Here is a 9874-nt window from a genome sequence, read left to right on the forward strand (position 1 = left end):
TTTAGGCTACAATTTTCTGTATTCTTTATTGGGATTGTTATGCTAGAACATTAGTGTGTCCTTTCCAGCAGCTTTCAAATAAATCTTCTTGATCTGTGATTTCAGCAAATATTCCTGTTGTTTAGCACAGGAAGTCACAACTAGAGTAGGCCCATTGAATCAATGGAACTTAAATAGGAAATGACTCACCAAATCTCCACTGATTCAGTGGGCCTACTCTTATTCTGACTTGCTACACAAAGTAATAATCAATGAATACTTTCAACCTTAATATTTTGGAACCATGCCGATACTACCTTGATAGGTACCTTAGTAAGCAGGAAAGAGCAGCAGCAGAAATAGGTTCTACATAATATGGAATTATGGAGCCCTTTGCTGTGCAAACACAATAGCTGGATCCATATATTATTTCAGACCAAAAGTAAGAAAACTTCACACTTTAAGGTGCCACTACATTTTTGTCTCTTTTATTTGTTCTTTTAATTTTCTTTTGCTTTTTGTTTACACCTTTAGTGCTTGCACAGACTAACACAGCTATCTCTTCTAAAAATTAAACTTAACATGATATCTAAATTGACATGGTTTGTAACCACCTGGAGAATGAGAATCATAAAACACAGTATTAAATTGTTTTCACATTATGGTTTGTGCTCACACTATCGCTGGAGCCCACTCAAGAAACTTAAGTACTGAATAGAAACAAAGCAGACAAATCACTTTGAAAAACAGGGGGGTGTTGGTTTTAAACCATGGTTACCATATTAAGACTGAAAGGAAAAATCATTCTGATTCTTTTACTCAGAAATGTTTTGTAGGCATAATGGTAAATATTAATGGATATTTGCTTCATTTTTACTCATCTGCATCGATCAGGGGAATTAATCTATCAAAAGTTTAAATCTAATTTCTGCTTTGATAGATAGATAGATAGATAGATAGATAGATAGATAGATAGATAGATAGATAGATAGATAGATAGATAGATAGATAGATAGATTACATACATACATACACACACACACACACACACACACACACACACATACATACATACATAGTGTGTGTTTGTACATTTGAAGTAATAGAATTGTTTTCCTGTAATTTCCTTTTATTTGTTTTCACCATCTTGTCCTCTGAAAATTTTCTTTATACAGTATCATACCTTATAATGTTACCTAATTTCACAGTCCTTTTCAGCAGGTCAGAGACCTTTGGGTAGAGTGCGCGGAATGAATGAATGAATGAATGAATGAATGAATGAATGAATGAATAAATAAATAAATAAATAAATAAATAAATAAATAAATAAATAAATAAATAAATAAATAAATAAATAAAGGTCACTCAGCTCTGAAAATCTAGCTGAGCTTTCTTTATATATGTGTCACTTGGTATCAGAGTCCTTACTGGATCTCTAAAAGCTGCATTCATCTATAGAAAATTCACAACATTATTTTATGGGTGAGCAGAATAAACTGACCTAAAAGTTTTTCTCCTGACCAATTTCTGAGACTCTTATTACAATTATTACATGTTTCATTTTCTCTTGTAAAGGGATATGAAATTCTGTCAGACTTCATGTCATATAAAAGAAATAATACATCATCTTTAGAGAACTGCATGACTAAGGGTTTTGCTTATAAATGTTGACTTTTTCATTTGTCACATGGAAAATGCCTAGGACTAAAAATTATCATCTAAAAGCTGCTTAGTGCTCCTTGTGAAAATCTTAGTGTAAGGAACTCTTCAATTCAGCCGTGAGATAAAGCTTTGAAAACAATACAGTTGATGGAAGTTTCAAAGCAAAGTTCTTAAACGTTTATTCTTAAGAATTTCCATATGCTTGATCAGTACATTAAAAGACCTATTACAATGTTTTGGTTAAATTCTTCTTGAGAGAAATATATTTTGCCTCTTGCATGTTTCACTTGCATCCCTTTAAGAATATAAGTGCTTTCCCTATCATTATTACTAAACAAACAAACAAAAAGAAGTCCTGTGGCACTACTTCAAAAAAATGTATTTCCATACCATTCCAGATTACCAAAACAAAATCTCTCATTTAAACTGGGTGTAGATTAGGTGAGGAGTATGCGAACCCAGGCAGATTTGCAAAATGCAGTCTTCTGTTCTTGTGAATAACAAATTACTCTGCTGGGGGGGGGTGACGGTTGAGCTGTAAAGTTTAACCGGAGTTACTGATTTACATGCTTTTCATATAATCCTTCAGCATTGCATTTGGGCGTTGTTACTGAAAGAGTACTCTTTTGGATAAGCTTTAAAAAAAGGTCCTGTTTCTTCTTCATGACCTCTGCGAATGCACACAATTCGGTAGTTCTACACCTGTGCAGGACATCTCGGAAGTTTCTAGAGCTTAAAGACATGTGATTAGTAGGACAGTCTGCTGTGGAGCGTATGCTCTGCCCTCCAAAGGTCCCCTCAGTTCCTTTTTGCTGCCACCGGTTGGACCTGTTTCGGAACTCTAGAGCAATTACAGTCAACCCTCGACTTACAAACGGCTCGAGTTACAAACATTTCGATTTACAAACCACTCTGATAGAAAAATATTGACTCGACTTGCACACTTAGATTCGAGTTACAAACAAAAAAAATGTGTTTGAGGTGGGGAAAGCATGAAATTTGAACTTTCAGTTAACCGTTGGCCAGTGAAGAGGATGCTTATCTGCTTCCTCGCTCTTCCCAGCATTTTGAGAGTGGATTTGGAGACAGTCTTCAGACTGCCTGGTACTGCCTGGTATTGCTGGTGTTGCCTGGTACAGTGCGGTACGGACTGTATTTTTATTTTTTGGCACTTTTTTAATTTTTGATTTTTGAATTTTAAAAGGTGTTCCCTCCCTCCTTTGCTGCCCCCCTTTTCCCCAAAAGGTGCTTGCATTGGCTTGTCTTGATTGAAAAGGTGCTTTTCAAGGTGATCTGTTCTCTGAAAGGTGCTTGGTTTTTCCCAGAAGGTGCTTGTCTTGGCTGAAAATGTGCTTTTCAGGGTGTTCTGTTGAAAAGATGTCTGTTCCCTCCTTCTCTCCCTCTTTTCTTTCCTTTTTTAAAAACCTAAGTCATTTAGGTTAAAAGGAAAAAAAGAAAAAATCTGCCCCTAGTGGTAGGAACGGATTAACTGGCTTTGCATTAGTCCCTGTGGGAAATGCCCCTCAACCTAAGAACCAAAAACAGCCGGAACAGATTAAATGGTTTTCAGTGCATTCCTATGGGAAATGCTGATTCGACTTACAAACTTTTCGACTTACAAACTTCCTTCCAATACGGATTAAGTTTGTAAGTCGAGACCCCACTGTACTGAGATCATTTACTGCCTATTTACTGCTTCTTTCAATCATTTCTTTCATTTTCTATTTTAATCATATCTGTGTTGGACGTTCCCCTGTAAGTTATCTGTTTTTCCTTTTCAATTTATCTCAGTCCTTTTTTTCTTCTATGTGAGTTTTTTCTCTCCCTCCATCACCACTTTTCCCTCCCTTTCCCCCCAACCTTTTATGGGGGCCCCAGCGCCTTTCAAGCAGTGTGTGCTTTGCACGAATAAGATACCACTTACCGACGGTCACAATGGTTGCCTTTTTTTGCTTAGGGAAATAGCACCAAACACACTCCTGCCCCGAGTTTAAAAAGCTTACAACACCCGCTCTAAAACTACACCTACAAAGACTTCGCTCATACCTTTGGGAAAAGTCTCTCAATCTGGCCCCCATGGACCCACCAACTTCTCCAACTCCGTGTCCAGAGCGTCAAGAAACTACTCACCCGATATCGAGCCTAACGACTCCATTGCCTTGTCAAAAAGATATTTTGAAGTCCACTTTGAAATCGAGCTCGATATCCATATCGAACGCTCCAATTCGTCCTGATGGCTCATCTAGGAAAAAGGAGGATAAGGCCAAACCTAAGAAAACTTAAGAAACATACGAAATCAACTCAAATAGATCCACCTCAACCAGGGCATCCACCACTGATCCTTGAGTAATCTAGAGACACCCCTGGCTCGATTTTGGATAGAGATAACCCAAATTTAACAACGGCTCAGGCTGTGGGTTCCATTACCAGCCTTTTGCCGAGTACTGGCTTATCTCCAGCTGATGTTCATTCCAGCTCGGCCTTGGCCCATTCAAGCCCTAGATCATCAGGGTGGGCAATACAGTGGTGTCTCGCTTAACGACGTTAATTTGTTCCAGCGAAATCGCTGTAGAGCGAAAATGTCATAAAGAGAAAATTAAAAACCCATTGAAACGCATTAAAACCCGGTTAATGCATTCCAATGGGCTAAAAACTCACCGTCCAGCAAAGATCCTTCATACGGTGGCCATTTTCGGTGCCTGTATAGAGAGGAATCCGTCCCTAAGCACAGCGGGGAGCCATTTTGAACACCCGGTGGCCATTTTGAAAACCCTACGATCAGCTGTTTTGATCATCGTAATGAGAAGAATTGGTTCCCAAAGCAGGGAACCGATCTTTGCAAAGCGAAAAAAACCCATTTAAAACATCATTTTGCAATCGAAAAAACATTGTCCTGAAGCAGATTCGTCGTAATGCAGAGTAATCGTTAAGCGGGGCATGACTGTACCTGTTCAGGTCCCTGGTTTGTAATCGTCTCACCAGCCTCCCTGCAAGTGCCAGGCGAACACACGACACCTTTCTCCAGTCCAATATGCTCTTCCATGCAGGGAAATTTACTATTATCATAAACCATCTTGATACCCAACTCGAGATGACTATGGGGATCAGTACCACCACTACGACCCCTACTATATGAAGACCAGACTGAGCATGTCTATTACGACAAACCAAGAAGGGTGAGATAAGCCTCTCCACCCTGATACTCGCCTTCCATATCACCTTCACCGCCACGACACCGACATCGTTTATCCACAGTGTATCCAACATCAACTCGCCACATATCGATCCCTATGAAATCAGCTCTCAAACACACTCTTCCAGTACCAGATTCTCTACCACAACCCAAATGAGCTAAACACTCTTCCAGACATATTGGAACCACAAAAAGCAGCACTCACACCAGAAGCAAAGAACATGAAAGACACTGCAGACTAAAACAACGGAAGAATCAGCAGTAGATGAACATGCCCTAAAACAAGCTTGACATGAAATTCTTTTTCAAAACACTGAAGTACTGGACAACACCAGCAATCATTATGTTAGACTGTACAGGGAAGCCATTGAAATCTATGAATGCCAACAGAGCTTCAACAAAAAAGAGGAAAGTCTAAAACTTAATAAGGCCTGGCTCACAGCACTGGAAAATACAGCCTGCAAAAGGTCAACAAACTCTACCCAGCCACAAGGACCAGGGATCGTTGCACACAAAAGACCAGCTAAAGACACTCATCAATCACAGTGACAGATAATCTCTCCCCCCTTATCACAATACATCAACAACAAAAACACGCTGATCACCATCATCACCCTATCTCCTGAAAAGGACAAAAACTGTTCCCACAGCTATGAATACTCAACCACCCAACAAACAGCAACAGAGCATGGACAGAGTTCATACTCCTGTTCCTCTGAAGATGACAGCCACAGAGACTGGTGAAACGTCAGGAAGAACAACCTTCAGAATACGGCCAAGGAGCCCGAAAAACCCAGACACTCTCAACATCATACATCTCTCCAAGTCACCACCACCTACAAGGGATCCCCCCTCCTGACATCGAACAGCACCCAGAATCAAGTGTACCTAGACCTCCATCATCACAACCGTCTGCTTCAGCAATCAAACCATACCACTCACTATCCTCACAATCTTCTCTTTCTACTCAAGATTCAACATCCAGTATATCCCAAGAATCACCCACTAATTTACCGACTCCCATCTTCTGATGTGGGCAAAAACCATCCACCATCCCCATCAGAGGATTTCACATCTTATTCTCAGCTCGTAATGCAAATGTCAACGTCTTTACAACTGGATATTGAAGAACCACCACCTCAAAAGAAAGACCTGGTCTTTGATGACTTGGATCAGGATAAGACACCACCCCTTAGCTTAAGTTTCATCCCGGCTATGCTCGAGTTAGTAAAAGAACCATGGGCCAAAACTCCCTCCTCGCTTCAAATTTCGAGACACAATGAAAATCACTACAAAACTAATGGCCCGGACACAGCTTTTCTCTCCAAACATTCAACAGCAAATTCAATTATCATGGAATCTAATCAATCGAGAGCACCAACCGAGAAGAAAGAAAGCTAGACATTCTTGGGAGACATCTCTATTCTCTCATGTCATTCATCATGAAGGTTGCCAATTATCAAACCGCTATGGATGTGTACCACTGCCAGCTATGGGATAGAATTCTAGACACCACCAAGAATGAGGCCTTAAATATCCACAGCAGAGAATTGCTTCTCGCCATACCATGGATGCGGACTCTAAAGCTATGTCCACCTCTATTGCCTTGAGGCGCCATGCCTGGCTGAGATCGGCTAGTATCTGAGATGATACTAGGTCAAGGATAGAAGTCTTTCCATTTGATGGTGCTGGCCTTTTCAATACTAAAACAGATGAAGTAATTGATAATCTTCATAAACTCCATAAGACGGCACAGTCATATTCCACCCAACAACCTGACCAGTATCAGCGTCCTGAATTCCGAAGACAGCCTTTCTTTCACCAGCAGTTTCAACCTTGCCAACAATCATATCAACCGTACAAACCACAAGCTTCTGCTGGATCCTATCCAGGTCCATCTACATCAAAAACACCTGCTTTTCGACCTCAGCACCAACAACCATGCCAGCAACCCTTTCAACACCCTCAAAAAAGGGTAAGCAGTATCCATAGGCCCCTTCTATCTACATTCCAAACAAGACTTCATCCATTCATCAGTACTTGGTGCCAAATCGCTAACAATAAGTGGGTTCTTTATCAAAAATTGTTAGTTCATTGAATTCCAACATACCCCACCATCTAGAACCATTAAGTCTACTCCATACTCACTTCCTCTCCGTGAAGAAGTTCTCTTCTACAAAAACAAGCCATACTCATTGTCCCTCCCTCTACCCTGCATGATGGATTTTACTCCAGATATTTTATAATCCCCAAAAAGGATGGAGGACTCCATTCTATTCTCGACCTTAGAAATCTTTATAAATTCATTTGACCCAGACACTTCAGAATGCTCACCCTCAACACTACCATCCCTCTCCTTTCGCAGGGATACTGCTTTGTTGTGATTGACCTCCACAATGCGTACTTTCTCTATCCATCAAATCATCACAAATTTCTATGATTCCAATTTGACAACGTCCCATTACAATTGTGCTCTCTCCCGTTTGGACTTCCCACAACACCGAGTAATAGCAGTAGTTGTTGTTTAGTCGTTAAGTCGTGTCCAACTCTTCGTGACCCCATGGACCAGAGCATGCCAGGCCCTCCTGTCTTCCAGTGCCTCCCAGAGTTGAGTCAAATTCATGTTGGTAGCTTCAATGACACTGTCCAACCATCTCGTCCTCTGTCGTCCCCGTCTCCTTTTGCCTTCACACTTTCCCAACATCACAAAGGGAGTCTTCTCTTCTCAGGAAATAAAGTATTAGAGACTCAGCTTCAGGATCTGTCCTTCCAGTGAGCACTCAGGGTTGATTTCCTTCACAATGGATAGGTTTGTTCTCTTTGCAGTCCAGGGGACTCTCTAGAGTCTCCTCCAGCACCACCATTCAAAAGCACCAATTCTTCGGCAGACAGCCTTCTTTATGGTCCAGCTCTCACTTTCATACATCGCTACTGGAAAAAACATTGCCTTGACTATGCAGGCCTTTGTTGGCGAGGTGAGGTCTCTGCTTTTTAAGATGCTGTCTAGGTTTGTCATCACTTCCCTCCCAAGAAGCAGGAAGCTTTTATTTTTGTGGCTGCTGTCACCATCTGCAGTGATCATAGAGCCCAAGAAAGTACAATCGGTAACTGCCTCTATATCTTCACCTTCTATTTAGCAGGAGGTGATGGGACCAGTGGCCATGATATTAGTTTTTTTTTATGTTGAGCTTCAGACCATTTTTTGCACCCTCCTCTTTCACCCTCATTAAGAGGTTCTTTAATTCCTCCTCATTTTCTGCCATCAGATTGGTATCATGTGCATATCAGAGATTGTTGTCATTTCTTCTGGCAATCTTAATTCCAGTTTGGAATTCCTCCAGTCCGGCCTTTCGCACGATGTATTCTGCATATAGATTAAATAAACAGGGGGACAATATACAGCCTTGTCGTACTGTACTTCTTTCCCAATTTTGAACCAATCAGTTGTTCCATATCCAGTTCTAACTGTTCCTTCCTGTCCCACATATAGATTTCTCAGGAGATAGATAAGGTGGCCAGGCACTCCCATTTCTTTAAGGACTTGCCATAGTTTGCTGTGGTCCACACAGTCAAAGGTTTTTACATAGTCAATGAAGCAGAAGAAGATCTTTTTCTGGAACTCTCTGACTTTCTCCATAATCCAGCACATGTTAGCAATTTGGTCTGTAGTTCCTCTGCCCCTTCGAAATCCAGCTTGTACTTCTGGGAGTTCTCAGTCCACATACTGCTGAAGCCTACCTTGTAGGGTTTTGAGCATAACCTTGCTAGTGTGTGAAATGAGTGCAACTGAACAGTAGTTGGAGCATTCTTTGGCACTGCCCTTCTTTGGGATTGTAATGTAGACTGATCTTTTCTAACCATCTGGCCACTGCTGAGTTTTCCAAACTTGCTGGCATATTAAGTGTAGCACCTTAACAGTGTCATCTTTTAAGATTTTAAATAGTTCAACTGGAATGTCATCACCTCCACTGGCCTTGTTGTTAGCCATGCTTTCTAAGGCCCACTTGACTTCACTCCTCAGGATGTCTGGCTCAAGGTCAACAACCACACTATCTCAGTTGTCCGGGACATCCAAATCTTTCTGGTATAATTCCTCTGTGTATTCTTGCCAACTCTTCTTGATGTCTTCTCCTTCTGTGAGGTCCCTACCATTTTTGTCCTTTATCATGTCCATCTTTGCACAAAATGTTCCTTTAATATCTCCAGTTTTCTTGAACAGATCTGTGGTTTTTCCCTTTCTATTATTTTCCTCTATTTCTTTGCACTGTTCATTTAAGAAGGCCCTCTTGTCTCTCCTTGCTATTCTTTGGAAGTCTGCATTCAATTTTCTGTAGCTTTCCCTATCTCCCTTGCATTTTGTTTCCCTTCTCTGCTATTTGTAAGGCCTCGTTGGACAGCCACTTTGCTTTCTTGCATTTCCTTTTCTTTGGGATGTTTTTTGTTGCTGCCTCCTATACAATGTTACGGGCCTCTATCCATAGTTCTTCAGGCACTCTGTCCACCAAATCGAGTTCCTTAAATCTGTTCTTCACTTCCACTGTGTATTTCTAAGGGATTTAGTTTAGATTTTACCTGAGTAGCTCAGTGGTTTTTCCTAATTTCTTTAGTTTAAGCTTCAATCTTGCTATGAGCAGCTGATGATCAGAGCCACAATCAGCTCCAGGTCTTGTTTTTGCTGACTGTATAGAGCTTCTCCATCTTTGGCTGCAGAGAATGTAACAAAACTCTAATAGCCTTTGCTCTGCTTCGTTTTGAACTCCAAGGCCAAAGTATTCGCGAAGGCTTTCATGGCCGGCATCTAATGGTTGTTGTGGGTTTTTCGGGCATCTTGGCCATGTTCTGAAGGTGGTTTTTCCTAATGTTTCACCAGTCTCTGTGGCCGGCATCTTCAGAGGACAGCAAACTGTGCTCTGGTGTAGTTTAGCTAGGGTGTGGAGTATTTATGGCTGTGAGATGGGATGATTAGTGTGTATTGTTGTGGGTGTATTGTTTTCTGTGGATGGGAGATTAGTGTGTTTTGTTGTGGGTGTATTGTTGTGA

Source organism: Pogona vitticeps, chromosome 1 (genome assembly GCF_051106095.1).
Source record: "Pogona vitticeps strain Pit_001003342236 chromosome 1, PviZW2.1, whole genome shotgun sequence".
Classification (NCBI taxonomy): domain Eukaryota; kingdom Metazoa; phylum Chordata; class Lepidosauria; order Squamata; family Agamidae; genus Pogona; species Pogona vitticeps.